The sequence below is a fragment of the Crocodylus siamensis genome, chromosome 2 (assembly GCF_052110815.1).
Source record: "Crocodylus siamensis isolate JL-2025a chromosome 2, ASM5211081v1, whole genome shotgun sequence".
NCBI classification, from domain to species: domain Eukaryota; kingdom Metazoa; phylum Chordata; order Crocodylia; family Crocodylidae; genus Crocodylus; species Crocodylus siamensis.
The window spans coordinates 166079648-166095136 of record NC_143396.1 but is presented as its reverse complement, the minus strand read 5'-3'; the positions used below and the strand labels follow the sequence as shown (position 1 = coordinate 166095136).

At 49.3% G+C, this 15489-nt stretch overlaps 1 long non-coding RNA gene across 2 annotated transcripts; it reads left to right on the top strand.

The window, feature by feature from the left end:
• The first annotated feature begins 116 nt into the window (after positions 1–116).
• On the top strand, positions 117–15159 carry LOC149871075 (uncharacterized). 2 transcript variants are annotated; one of them, XR_016440515.1, is made up of 3 exons: positions 117–220; positions 12246–12382; positions 14841–15159. It is a non-coding gene; the product is annotated as an uncharacterized LOC149871075 (long non-coding RNA). The 2 variants fall into 2 exon arrangements; XR_016440516.1 differs by lacking the exon at positions 117–220 and adding an exon at positions 4358–4455.
• Positions 15160–15489: the final 330 nt, after the last annotated feature.

Sequence of the window (15489 nt, the reverse complement as noted above, 5' to 3'; positions counted from 1 at the left end):
ACAACAGCCAGTCTCTAAGACTGTGCCAGTGCGGGTTGCTAGGGCAACCGGGGAAGCCTGGAGCCAGGAAGGGGCGGAGCTTAGGCCAGGAGTTCAGTTCCCCTCCGGCAGCCACAGGAGCAGGAGCTCTGTGGGCGAGCTGAGCAGCCTGCGGCAATGGCCGGAGCCTGACTACCCGGACGGGCTGCAATGATGCAGGGGCAAGGGAACTCTGGCGGAGGTAAGCTAGAGCTCACGTGGAGCAGAGCAGGGTTTATGAGCTTGGGTTATAAGCTGGTAGGCTTTTGGGTTATGTTGTAGCCTGCGGGCTGATTCCTTTGTTTGCTTATGGTTATACCGGAGGACTGGGTGAGGCTGTAGGGGTGTGAGGAGGCCTCACGGGAGCTCCCCAGTAATCTGGAGGGTTCCTGGTGCCCAGAGGGCACAGCCAATGGTGCCAAAGAGGGCACAGCTTTGTTTGGGGGGCACGTTGGCCCAGCCCCTGAGTTAGGGGGCAGTGGAGAGCCCTGACTAGGGGGCGCGAGGAAACCCAGAGTTAGGGGGCCGCGAAGAGCCCTGAAGAGGGGGTGCGAGGAGCCCCTGAATTAAGAGGCAGTGAAGAGCCCCGGCACTGAGGGCAGTGAGGAGCAGAGTGAGGGGACAGTGAGAGACCCTGGGAGTGAGAAGGGGCGTCGAAGAGCCCTGAGGGCAAGCAAAGGGCCGGGACCTAGTACCATGGCCCTAGTGAGAGCATTCCAGTACCATCTGCAAGGCTTGGGCTGTGGTGCAGGGGAGGAAAAGGAGCCGCAGACAGCGCCCCCTGCCATTGGGGCGCGTACAAATGGGCAGCTTCCCTCTAAGTTTCATCATTCTTCACTTATAAACAAAAACAAGACGTGGCAGGCGAGAATAGGCGTGCGGTGGGCCCATTGCAGGAGTCCGGAGTTGCACGCACGGAGAGACTCCAAAAACGGGACTCCTGTCACATTGGTGCATTGGCCGGGAACTTTACATATGGCCATTGGCACATTAAGAAACTGGTTGGTTCGTATAAAGGACCAAACCCTTGGGCTTATTCAGACAGCGCGACGCGAGCAGAGATCAGCGCCAGACCCAAACTACCTGGAGATGTGTGGCTGCGGGACCATCGTCAGGGATGCCGCAGGGAACATGCTCCCCGCACCAACGATGGATGTGACAGTCAACGGGAAAACGGTACAGGCTATGTTGGATTCATGTTCGTCACAGACCATGCTGCGGGGGAATCTGGCACTAGCAAAAGGGAGGGGTGTAATTGACCGAGTGAAGGTGCAGTGTTGGTGTGGAGATCACGCTGAAGTTGACAGGATAAGAGTCACCCTACAAGTGGGTAAGAAGACCCGTCAGAAGTTGGTCGGACTCGCCGGGCAGTTGCCATATCCAGTGGTACTGGGCTGTGACTGGCCCGAATTGCTGAAAGAGATAAGCAAGGTGAAGCCGAAGGAGAACGTGGGAGTGCTTACGGGCGGGGCCGAGCGAGACACCTACGAGGAAGGAGATGAGTCAGAGATAGACCTTACACCCTTATGGAAAAATGAGCACTTCCTATTGGAACAAAGTTGGGAACCAGATTTCCAGCCGGCATTACGAGAGCATCTGGCCTGACGGAACGGGGAGAAAATACGGCCAGACAAGGCGAACACAACACCAAGATTTGAGATCAGAAACTCAGGACTCTTGAAAGAAGTGGCGAACTATTGTGCCTCGTGTCCAGCGTGTCAAAAAATGAATCCCAGGCTCCCCCCAAAGGCCCCTTTGGTCCCAATTCCATTGGTGGAGGTCCCCTTTGAAAGGGTGGGCCTCGATATTGTGGGGCCACTTCCCCAGAGTAGTGCAGGGAACCAGTATCTATTAGTTTTGTTGGATTACGCCACATGGTACCCCGAAGCGGTGGCGATGCGAACTGTGTCGGCCCCAAAGGTGGCAAGCGAGCTCGTGAAAATATTTTCCCGGGTCAGGCTCCCTAAAGAGCTGCTAACGGATCTGGGATCGAATTTCACGTCGCGGGTGTTTGAGGGGGTGAGCAGAACCTTGGGGATTAAACACTTAAAGATGGCAGTGTATCACCCTCAGACCGATGGGCTCGTAGAACATTTCAACCAGACGCTGAAGCAGATGGTGAAAAAGTGTGTAGGCGAGAGACCCCAGGACTGGGATAAAATGATACCGCCAGTGCTGTTTGCAGCCAGGGAGGCTCCACAGGCCTCGACAGGATTTTCGCCTTTCGAGTTATTATACGGCCGCCAGCCCAGGGGGGTCCTGGATTTGATTAAGGAGAGTTGGGAGGGTCAGCAGAGTAAGGACCAAAACCTACTACAATACATAATGCAGCTGCGGGAACGTCTGGAAACAGCCCAGAGCATAGTTTTAGAAAACCTTAAGGAGGCGCAGCAACGCCAAGCGAGATGTTATAACCAGGGCGGTCAGACTAGGAAATTTGAGGTAGGGGACCGCGTGTTGGTACTGTTGCCTGACCACGAAAGCAAGTTATATGCGAAGTAGCAAGGACCCTATGAGGTAACCCATCAAGTAGGGCCCGTGGACTACGAGGTCTACCAGCTGGATAAACAGAAGAAGAGGCAAGTGTACCATGTTAACATGCTAAAGAAGTGGGAGGCCCGAGAAGGCATGTACCTGGCAGTTGCCCCCGAGGAGGCAGAATTAGGGTCCTCCTTGACGGTGGATGGCAGACCAGGGGAGGTAGAACTGGCCCAGCGGCTGTCTGTAGAACAGAGAAGGCAAGCGGCCACGCTAATCACAGAGTACAAGGATGTATTTCAGGGGATACCTGGAGAAGCACGGGGTGTGGTACACCGAATCCAAACTCCTCCGGGCCAGGTAATCCGGGAGCACTGGCGACGGATTCCCCACCATCTACAGAGTGAAATAAAGGCAGAGCTTGCAATGATGCTGGAGAAGGGCATCATATGCACCTCCCATAGTGACTGGCGGAGTCCTCTCGTGATGGTACACAAGCCCGATGGGAAGATTCGCCTCTGTATTGATTTTCAGAAAGTGAACGCGGTGGCCAAGTTTGACGCCTATCCTATGCCAAGGATAGATGAGCTGATAGAAAACATCGGGCAGGCTCATTACATTTCTACCCTGGGCCTGACGAAAGGGTATTGGCAGATCCCGGTGGCCCCTGAGGACCAAGAGAAGACTGCATTTGCCATTCCCTGGGGCCTTTTCCAATTCCGCCGCATGCCGTTCAGATTACATGGAGCGGCGGCGATATTTCAACGCCTGATGGATAGGGTTTTGGCACCCCACGGGAACTACGCGGCAGCCTACATCGATGATATTGTGATCTACACCTCAAGTTGGCCAGAACATCTTACGGCATTGAGGGCGGTGGTGCAGGACCTGAGGAAGGCCGGGTTGACAGCCAATCCGAAGAAATGCAAGATAGGAAAGGAAGAAATCCAATACCTGGGATTCCTGGTAGGCAGTGGATGGGTGAAGCCACTGTTAAGTAAGGTGGCAGCCTTACGGGAGTATCAGGCCCCTCATACTAAAAGGCAAGTAAGGGCTTTTTTAGGGTTGGCCAATTATTATAGGAGGTTCGTACCCCATTTTGCAGAGATAACAGAGCCTCTGACCAACATGATGAAGGCAGGGGCTCCAACTAAGGTGAAATGGACACCCGCGGCGGAAGCTGCCTTCCGAGCAGTGAAGGATGCATTGTGTTTGCAACCCCTGCTGTATACGCCAGATTTTGACAAGCCCTTCCACATACAGACCGATGCCTCCAAAGGGGCTATCGGAGCGGTTTTGTTGCAGAAAGTGGATGAGGAAGAACGGCCCATAGCTTACATAAGTAGGAAGTTACACCCACCCGAGAGGAATTACGCCACCATAGAAAAGGAATGTCTGGCAATTAAGTGGGCTATTGAAACATTCCAATATTATCTACTAGGATGTCGGTTCACATTGTTTACGGATCATGCACCCTTACGATGGTTACAAAATATGAAGGCAGACAATGCCAGGCTGATGAGGTGGGCCCTGAGTCTGCAACAGTACTGTTTTGAGAGAAAGCACTGGGCAAGGGTCCTGAATGTAAATGCTGACTTCTTCTCGAGGCAATACGAAGAAGAGGAGAAGCCCGGGGAATCCGGAGAACCCTGGGCTAGGAAAGGAAAAAGGGGGATGCCGAGAGACAAACTGCCACCCCCACAACGGTGACAGTACCAGCTATACAAAATCCAGGGCCATCTAGACCTGAGAGGCACCCTACCAAGGCTGGCTAGTGTGGGGGGGAGTACCTGTGGTGGGTAGCTCCCCTAGAAATCCCACATGGTGCGCCCTTGGGGAAAAGGCGGGTAGGAGGTGCCTGAAAACCTCCGCCTCCGGTGCCCAGGTTGAGTGCCAGAGGACAGGCCCTGAGACGATCCCAGACAACGACAACACTCGCAGTGAATGAAGATCGACTCGGTGAGTCGGGACGAAAAAGGAGGGAGGTGTGTCGCAGGGCTCTTAGGTGTCCTGCGACTGAGAGGAGAAAAGGCTCAGGAGAGGCCCCTAGCGGCGGAAAAGGGGAAGCACAACAGCCAGTCTCTAAGACTGTGCTAGTGCGGGTTGCTAGGGCAACCGGGGAAGCCTGGAGCCAGGAAGGGGCGGAGGGTTCCTGGTGCCAAAGAGGGCACAGCTTTGTTTGGGAGGCACGTTGGCCCAGCCCCTGAGTTAGGGGGCAGCGGAGAGCCCCAAAATTGAACACAGCACTCCAGATGTGGCCTCACTAGTGCTGAATAGAGAGAAATAATCACTTTCCTTGACATACTGGCAACACTTCTACCAATGCAGCCCAGTATGCTGTTAGCCTTCTTGGCAACTAGGGCACACTGCTCACTCATATTCAGCTTATTGTCCACTGTAACCCCCAGGTCCTTTTTGGCAGAGATGCTGCCCAGCCAGTCAGCCCCCAGCCTGTACTGGTACATGGGATTGTTCCATCCAAAGTGCAAGACTTTGCACTTGTCCTTGTCGAACCTCATGAGATTCCTTTTGGCCCAATCCTCCAATTTGTTTAGGTCACTCTGAATCCTAGCCCTACCCTCCAGTATATCTACTACTTCCCCAGCTTAGTGTCATCTGCAAACCTGCTGAAGGTGCACCCTATGCCATCTTCCAGGTCACTGATGAAGACATTGAACAAAACTAGCCCTAGGACTAACCCCTGGGGGACTCCACTTGATACTGGCTGCCAACTAGACATCGAGCCATTGACTACTACTCTCTGATCCCAATTCTCCAGCCACTTTTCAATCTACCTTACAGTCCATTCATCCAGCCCGTACTTCCTTAGCTTGCCTGCAAGAATGTTGTGAGACATCATATCAAACTCCTTGCTAAAGCAAGGTATATCACATCCACTGGTCTCCCCACCTCTACAGAGCCAGTCACCCCATCTTAAAAGGCAATCAGGTTGGTCAGACATAACTTGCCGTTGCTGAATCCATGCTGACTGTTCCTAATCACCCTTTTCTCCTTCAGGTACTTAGAGATGGATTCCTTGGGGATCTGCTCCATGATTTTTCTGGGGACTGAGGTGAGGCTGACTGGCCTTTAGTTCCCTTCTTAAATATGGGCACTACGTTTGCCCTTTTCCAATCATTCAGGACCTCTCCTGATCGCCATGAGTTTTCAAAGATGATGGTCAATGGCTGTACAATCACATCAGCCAACTCTCTCAGCACTCTTGGGTGCATCCCATGGACTTGTACACATCCAGCTTTTCTAAGTAGTCCCTAGCCTGTTCTTTAACCAATGGGGCTGCTCACCTCATCTCCCAATTATGCTGCCCAGTGCAGTAGTCTGAGAGCTTCTTACAAGCTGCCTTTTTGTGATTTAGTTTACTGAAGAGTTCCCTGCCAAGCCAAACTGGTTTTCTGCCATACTTGCTAGTTTTCTTGAGCATTGAGATGGTTTGTTCCTGCACTTTCAGTAAGGATTCCTTAAAGTACAGCCAACTCTCCTGTATTCCTCTCCCCTTCAGTCTGGCTTCCCAGGGAATCCTGCCCATGAGTTCCCTGAGTGAGTTGAAGCCTGCTTTTCTGAAGGCCAGTGTCCTTACTTTGTTGCTCTCCATCCTTCCTTTCCTCAGAATCCTGAACTCAATCATCTCATGGTTGCTGTTGCCCAAGTTGCCACCCACTGTTACATTCCCCACCAATTCTTCCCTGTTTGTGAGGAGCAGGTAAAAAAGAGCACAGCCCCTAGTTGGCAATTCCAGCACTTGTACCAGGAAGTTCTCCCCAACACTCTCCAAAAACTGTCTGGAGTGCCTGCGCACTGCTGTATGACCCTGCCAAAAGATGTCAGGGTGATTGAAGTCCCCCGTGAGAACCAGGGCCTGTGATTGGGAAACTTCCTTTAGGTGTTTGAAGAAAGCCTCATCCACCACTTCTTCCTGATCTGGTGGTCTATAGCAGACCCTCACCATGACATCACCCTTGTTACTTTCCCCTCTAACCCTAACCCAGAGATTCTCAACAGGCCTATCTTCAGTTTCATACCGGAGCTCTGTACAACTATATGACATTTTTACATAAAGTGCAAGTCCTCTTCCTCTCCTCCCCTGCCTGTCCTTCCTAAATAGTTTGTACCCATCCATGACAATGCTCCAGTCATGTGAGCTATCTCACCAAGTCTCAGTTATTCCAATGATGTCATTCTGGGTGCAGCTGCTGGCCCTAGAGAGTGAGTGGGTAAAGGCCCTGTGGGAGCAGAGTGTGGACCTGGGAAGGGCAGGGCAAGGCAGACCATGGACAACAGCCACTGGGTGCTGGACACTGTCATGGCCCTGGCAGTTGCCTTTATGCCGCCTACTGCCCAGACCCCGACCCTAGTCCTGCCTGCCCCTGGCAGCCGCTTGCCACCCAGCAGCAGGCCTCCACCTGGGTCTGGGAGAAGGTCCTGCACTGCCTCCTGCAGCCAGGAGCCGCTGGGGCTCCCACCCCAGGTCTGGCATCACCTAGGACCCCCACCTGGGCCCAGCCCCACCACTTGCCCCAGCTCCACTCAAGTATGGAACCAGAGCTGCCTGCAGTGGGGCCAAGTATGCACACCAGCCCTGTTGGCCATAGACAGCGCCTGCTAGAGCAGGAACTGGCCACACCAGGGGAGGCCTAGCTGTCATCACCCCTGGGCGAGCTCTCGACCCACTGCATGCATTGCAGCATGCACACCAGTGGGAAAATGGCCAGAGGCTGGTATGCTGGCCACCTGTCCCAGGGCTCTGTCCCCTAGGTGTCTCCACCCTATATGTCCCCACCATGGGACAGCACATACACAAAGGACATTGCACATAATTTTCATGGGGAAGAAGGTGTTTTATTGTTGGTGGGTGCAGTGGCTGGTGAAGAGGCTTTGTTTATTGGGAAGGAATGGGGTAGGGGGACCCTGTTTGATGTGAGGGGAATAAAAACTTGTGAGAGGTGTCTGCAGTGATTGTGATGCTGGGGGTGGGCGGAGCAGGGGAACAAGGGCAGTGGTGTAGGCAGGCTAGAGCTGGGAGTGCTGGAGGAGGTGGTCTGCCAGTGCTTCCCGCACTCGACACCCTGGCCCGCACTGGTAGGTCTGCGGCTCTCCTGGGGTCTCAGCAGGGGCTGACCACTGCTGTCACTGCCACCACAGGTGGTGCTCCCCCTGCCAAGTATCCTCCAGACCTGGTGGCCATCTATAAACTTACTAGGGGGGACTAGCAGGGAATGGGAGAGACCTTGTTCCCCTGAGCACCTCCCAGAGTAGCAAGGAATAACGACCATAAGTTGTTAGAGAGTAGGTTCAGACTAGACATTAGAAGGCACTACTTCACAGTCAGGGCAGCCAGGATCTGGAACCAACTTCCAAGGGAAGTGGTGCTGGCTCCTACCTTGTGGGTCTTTAGGAGGAGGCTGGGGTCATTTGAGCCCAGTCTTCTCTTCTGCCCAGGTCAGGGGGCTGGACTAGAAGATCTGCAAGGTCCCTTACAACCCTACATCTATGAATCTATGAATCTATGAATGTGCTGCTGAGTATGGACAAAAAGGGCAGGGGAAATTCTTACCTGGTCCAGGGACTTTACCACTGTTCCTGCTGTGTGGTCCAAAAACAGGGGTGCAACCATACCACCACACCTGCTCAGGATCCACCCCGGCCAGCTGCTGTCATGAAAGAAGGCCATGAAGAATGTTCTGGGTCAGCTAAAGGGAGAAGGTGGGGATGAAAATGAAAGTTTGAAAATAAAATGTGAGACCCACCAAAAAGTCTAACTTAAAATAAAAGGAGCAACTGGGCCAGGAAAAAGGCTGCCAAAGCTAAGTCAGGCTCAGCAGGGCAGAGGATGTGGGAAGGAAACACCAAAACATAAAAACAAAAACAAAAAACCCCTACAAGAAGGGGAAGAAAAAGAGGAAAAAGGATAAAGAATCCAGAATGCAACTTAGAAGGAGTTCAGATAGCCAGAAAGTAAAAAGGCCTACAGGAGAAAAGGGAATTAAGAGAGTTACCTTGGCAAAGTTGGGACAGGGGACCAGTCTGGTATCATCTTGGATGAATGAATAGCTAGGTAGCTGGATGGATAGTTCAACACACAGAGATACAGACTGACTGTTTTTCTTATACTTTTAAATTTTTATTATAAAATTTTTAAAAACAAAGGGTGAAAGTACAAAAGTGTTGTGTGCCCAAGAAGCAGGGCATGAAAGCATTTATCAGTAAAAAGACTACCATCTCAACTGGTGATTGAAACTTTTGCACAATAAAAAGTGAAACAATAGAAGCCACCCCCAGGACATTGGCCTGTAACAATTAACCAGGACCTAGGTGGTCAGTCCAAGCGTGTCATGCTAGATCACGGTTTTACCAGAGTGGAAGCCAAGGTCAAAGACAAGTGTGAGTCCTAATCCAGGACCTGGATGAGCAGCTCCTGCAGGCTGGCTGCCAAATTTGGCATGGAGAGTTGTTATGCACCCATCGTGATAAAGGATCACTAAAGCATAATCAACCTGGAGTTTAACACAGAATATGTCTCACACTATTCAACTTAACTAAATTTTAACTTTATTAACACATTAAATGTATTAATAGTTTCTACACAGAGAGAGAGAAAAGTATTTATTTCCAATGGTGCCACCTAATCCCAGATGTTACTCTACTTCACATAAAAGGTGGCCAATCAGTACGTGAAAGTAGAGGGTGGTTGTCTGTGGGTAATGGATGTTTTTCAGTCTGGATGTTGTTGAATGACAACACACATCCAGCTTCCTTGTTGCCCACTTTTATGCTTTTTTCTTTAACTTGACTCCTCTGATGAGTCTTCTTTTCTGGGTACCGTTGACTGGTTTCCCTATGGATATTGTACTACTCATGTTTTTATCCTGTCAGCATATTCCTTTATTCTGACAAACCCATCACCTGCACACATTTTAATTTGGTCTTTTTGGGGGCATGCCCTGGACTCCTAATTTGGTCTGTCCATCAAAACCAGAAATTTCAAGGGCTCTGCAATTGGGCACTGCCCAATTGGTTCCCTCTTCCCACCTTTCATTAACATATCCAATCATTTCATCCCTCTGTTTTAATCAGTTAGGGCCAGGTTCAGTTATTTAAGCTAGTAAGAAGGCTTACATTTGAAGTGCATATGTTGATAATCAGCTCACATGTTGATAACTCCGGCAGTGGCTCAAACTTGGGACTGCACAGCCTGGGACATGCAGCCAATTGGCACCTGGCCTCCCATAGATTTGTAGAATGAAGGCTGGAAGGGATCTCAGAAGTTCATTGGGTCCAGCCCCCCTGCACCAAGCAGGAAAGACAACTGGGGTCAAGTGACCCTAGTAAGGGGACTGTCCAGTCTCCTCTTGAAGATTTCCAAGGTTGACAACTGCACCACCTCTGGAGAGAGCTTATTCCACAATCTGGACACCCTGACTATAAAGTTTTTTCTAATGTTGAGCCTGAAATGGTCTTCCAGGAGTTTGTGACCTTTGCTCCTAGTTTTCCCCAAGGGTGCCCTGGTGAACAGTTGTTCACCGAGCCCTTGATGTACACCCCTGATGTAGTGGTAAGCTGCCACCAAGTCCCCTCTCAGCCTTCTTTTTTTCAGGCTGAAGTATCCCAGGTCTCTCAGCCTTACCTCACATGGCTTGCTGTGCAAGTCTCTGATCATATGGATGGCCCTTCTCTGGACTCTCTCTCAAGCTCTTCCACATCCTTGTTGAAGTGCGGCACCCAGAACTGGATGCAGTACTCCATCTACAGTCTCACCAATGCCGAGTAGAGCAGAAAAAGAATCACCTCCTTGGTTTTACTGGAGATGCATCCATTGATGTATGCCAGAGTATTATTTGCCCTGCTGGCTACAGCATCGCACTGCCAGCTCATATTCATACTGTGGCCAGTTATTGCCCCCAGATCTCTTTCATTTGTAGTGCTGGTCATATTGGCGTTGCCAAGCCTGTAGTATTCAGGGGATTGTTCATCCCCAGGTGGAGCACTTTACATTTCTCAATGGTAAACCTCATCTGGTTCCAATCTGACCAACTTGCCAGCCTGTCAAGGTCTGCCTGTATCTGCAGCCTATCTTCAAGTATGATCATGCTTTCCCATAATTGGGTGTCACCTGCAAACTTGGCCAGTGAGCTCTTCACCCCCACATCCAAATCCTTGATGAATATGTTAAAAAGCACTGGACCAAGCACTGACCCCTGTGGGACACCACTGGCCACTTCTTGCCAAAACGACACAGATACATTCAGTAGAACTCTCTGGGACCTACCCCATAGCCAGCTTCCTACCCACCTAACTATCAAGCAGTTAAGCCCACAATTTTCCAATTTTCTCATGAGAACATCATGGGATACCAGGTCAAAAGCTTTTTGGAAGACAAGGTATACAGTGTCAACCTCCTCTTCCTTATCCAGGTGGCAAGTTACCTGATCATAAAAGGAGATGAGGTTGGTAAGATGAAGACATGCTGGTTGTTGTTCAGAATCCTACTTTCTGCAAGCCTATTGCATATAGATTCCTTGATGAATTTTTCCAGGATTTTCCCTGGGATAGAAGTTAGGCTAATTGGCCTATACTTACCCAGGTCCTTCCTCCTCCCCTTCTTGAAGATGGGCACAACATTGGCTCTCTTCCAGCCCTCAGGGACTTCTCTGGAAGAGCTTTGCCAGGGGTTCCCCTATGACTTCAGCCAGCTTCTTCAGCGCCCGCTCTGCAGTGCATGCACAGTTGCCCAAAAACATTATGGATAGACAGACACACAGACAGACAGACTTTGCAAAAGGGCACACCATCAGCTTATATTCATCTTATAGTCTACCATAAATGTCAGGTCCTTCTCTTTAGTACTGCAGTCTAGCCACTAATTCCCCAGTCTGTATTTTCACTCAATGATTGGGGACCATGGGTGCCTATAAACATGCTCCAACATGTTCTAATTAGAATGCTCTAGCATTGCCACAGCATCATGTGTATAAGCCCCTGCAGTTTTAAAAATGGATGCTGGGGCACTTTAACTAAAGCTCATCAAATGACCTTTAGTTGAAGCATCCCACAACCATTTTTAAACATGCAGGAGTTTAATACACATGGTGCTGTGGTGTTTTAGTTAGAGTGGTTCTCTGGGAACCGCTCTAATTAAAATGTCCCCCACCCCCAAGCATGTGTATAGGCACCCCATTTCTCCAGTCTACCTAGGTTATTCTGGATCCTAATCCTACCATTTGTGAGATTCTTGGTCTTTCAATTTCCATACCACATTTGCTCAGGTTAAAAAACACCCACCTCATAGTCAGTACTACAGGGATGCAGCTGGGTGTCAAGACACTTTCAGTTGACACAGTAATGATCGCAATCGTGTGGCTTTCAGCATTAGCCACATTTTTGCACCTCCCCCACACCCAAGTTGGCGGCCCGGGCAGTTTCCCTGTTCACCCTGCCCTAGTTATGTCACTGACAATGGTATCTTTTTCAAAAGTCTGCTAATTCAATTTCTCCCCACATTTATGACCACTCCATAAATTAGTGGCATGCCTCCCTTTAACTATACCCCATGCACCATATGTTGCCTGTGGTTGGCAAAAGTCTTATGTCTGCCTCCACCCCACAGGCAGTGGGCACACTTTCATGGCCCCTGGGCAACAATGCTGAGCCCGTCATAGATTACAAGCAAGATCACCATTTGCTCCTGGACTGGGGTAGCAGTGACCTAAGTTTATCTTTTTTATTTTGTACAGCAACAAGCAGCGTAGGAAGATCTTGCAAACAACTTGGAGCTCATAAGCCATGGGTTGGAACCCACTGCCATGGGGAAATGAGATCTTGTCTGCTAAGACTGCCCCACCTATCAAATTTCAACCTCCCCCTGCGTAAGGTAGGGGCCCAATGTAGGAATGATGAAATGTTTTGTAATTATCAACTCTGGGGTAAGGACAGAGAACCACAGGGCAGCATCAAGTGATGCAAAAGGGAAATGAGTACATCAGTTTGCAAAATACGTGCAATGAATAGACAAATGCAAGAAATATGGGAAATAAACAGGTGAACTGGAAGTCACACCCTGTGAAAAGAACTATGCACTGACTGGTATCACAGAGACAGTGCCTATGAGTGGAACATCAACACCAAGGTCTATATTTTGTTTTAGAAGGGCAGGGACAGAAGAAAAGCTAGTTGGCATTGCCCCATATGTCAGAACAATTATACTTGTTCCCCGGTTCAGTACCTGGGAATGAAGGTAGGAGATCAAAATGTATTTGGGTGAAGTGAAAAGGTGAAAGATCCAGCACCGATATAATGATGGAATTTTTTTATAGACCACCAAGTCAGGAAGAAGAGGAGAATGATGAGGTAAGGGACACTTAAATTTTCCAGACATCTGCTGGAAAAATAAGATAGCTAAGCATAACATGTTGAGTTGGTTTCTAGCTTGTGTGGAGGACAAGTTTTTGTTCCAGCAAGTTGAGGATACGACTCAGAATCCAAGATCATCTTTCTTGGATCTCATCCTGCCCAATAGAGAAGAACTGGTGGTAGATATGTAGGTGACGGGAAATTTAGGGAGAAGTCATCACAATATAATAGAATTCATGATCCTGAGATAAGGAAAGCATGAGGTCAGTAAAATTAAGACACTGGATATCAAACAGGCAGATTTCAACCAACTCAAGGAGACAGTAGGCATGGTGACACAGGAGAAGTGACTGAAGGATTAAAGGTGCCCAGGAAGGTTGGAAGCTTCTAAAGGGCATTATATTAGAAGCCAAACAAGAAGCTGTTACAACACGATAGAACTACCAAAAAGAATAACAAAAGACCAATGTGGCTACACAAACTGCTTCTAGGATACCTCAGATGCAAAAGAAAAGTATACAAGCAATAGAAAGATGGGCAGGTCGTCAAGAAAGCACACCAGGAAACAGCAAGAACCTGCAGGGACAAAATCAGGGAGGCAAAGATAAAGAATGAACTGAACCTGGCAACAGAAGCTAAAGGCAAGAAGAAGAGGTTTTATAAGTATGTTAACCAGAAAATAAAGAAAAATAAGACGTAGGTTCATTGTTAAACAGCCAGGGGTTACTCTCAACAGAAGATGCAAAGAAGGCAGAGCTATTCAACAGCTACTTTGCCTCAGTCTTTACAAAAAAATTAAGCTGCAACCAGACAGCTAATGCAGATTATTTGGATAAGGAAGGGGGCAAACTGAGAGATGAAATACCAAAAGAGACCATCAGAGAGCTTTTGGTGGATCTTAATGAATTCAAGTCAGCAGGCCCTGTTAAACTTCATCCCAGGTACTGAAGAAACTGGCAGATGAGACTTTGGAGCCCTTGGCAATAATATTTATGAAGTCATAGGAAATAGAAAAGGTAACAGAGGACTGGAAAAGGGTCAACACAGTATCCCTCTAAAAAAAGGAAAAAGGAGGACCTGGAGAACTACAGACTGGTTAGCCTCAACTCAATAACTGAGAAGTTCAGTATTGCTAACCCCACCATGCCACAAATCATAAGACAAACTCTTAAAAACCCAAAGACTGGCATGCAAATCATGAGATGCTACTTTTGAGGCATGTGGGGGGGAAGGGGGGAGGGGGTTATTTGTGAAGGTGTTGGGGGCTGTGGGTGTGTGTGTGGAGGAGGGGGTTGGAGCCTGGAGAGGCAGGTCCCCACGCACCCTGGCAGGATGTGGGGTACTGTGGGTCGGGAGTGAGAAACAGCAGCAGGGCTGGGTAGGCTGTGGCTTGGGAGCAAGGAGCAGACAGACAGACACAAGCACATGGAGACACTGACAGAGACAACACCCAGCTGGTAAGTGGAGGAAAAGGGGCTGGGGGGAGAGGGAAGGGGTGGGGGGAGGGGAGATTAAGGCCCCTGAGGTGACGGAGGGAGCGGGGTAGGAGCAGGGGCAAGGGTGAATGGGGCCCTTGTGCCAGGCCCAGTTGTCCAGAGGCACGGAGGAGGGGCATGTGACTGTATCCTTGTTGACATATTCCCCCTTGATTAAGGCATATTTCTCAGAACAGGCATTCAGTGTCTGTCTGGAGTTTTGCTAATGCCCCATTCACAGATCATCACTGGTGCCCCACTGGTGGTCCCATTATTGTGGATTCTGCCCCATTGTTAAAACAGCTACCCAAAGACAGTGTCCTATGACCAATGCCCCAAGGTATTCCATTCAGTCAACCAAGACCCATCCCACTTGATTGAAGTGTAATCTCCGGACTGATCAAAAACTTGCAAAAACAAGTTTCATGCCCAAATGGTACAAAAACAGGATCTGAGTAGTTAGCAACTGTAATGTGATGGTCTCTTTCTCCTTGCATTGTACAGACTTTAATTGATGAACTATCAAGGAGGAATGCTTTGAAGCTATACAGTTGAACAGTATAAGAAGAAAACAGTTGCCAGCAAGGTGCGTACTCCAAAAGAGATGGAGAAATCATTCTACACCCAGCTTGTCACTCCCAACCGACGGATCCATGCTCAGTGAAGGCTGCAAAGACGAAACTGCTTGCCACTTAGAGCCACTTTTGCAGCTAATATATACTAGGACTTTTGTGATAGCTCATTTACTGAATATTGGGAAGGAGTCTTTTTCTGGCATTTATTTTCATAGCTTGTTTGTGGTATAGCTATTAAAGCTTTTCTGTCATTAATCAAGCAAAGTGTCGTGTCAATCCCTAACTGCACTAGGCTTGAATCCCGCTTTTGACTGCAACAAATCTTTTGCTTTTGTTGCACCATGATAAAAAAATCGATTACCTCAGCACCCAAACCTTATATGGATTTCAGTCAAACCACTCCCAAAATTGTGTCAGCTGTTCGAGCTGTGATTGTACTAACATAACAAAAAACAAAGAAGGCCAGACTCACGCAGCTGCTTCCCCTGTAACGCCGCCAGGTGGGGCAAGAGAGTTCTTCCCTTTCACTCCTGCTGCATCTTTCCTCCCAAATGGGAGCTCCTCTCCATCTGGTGTCC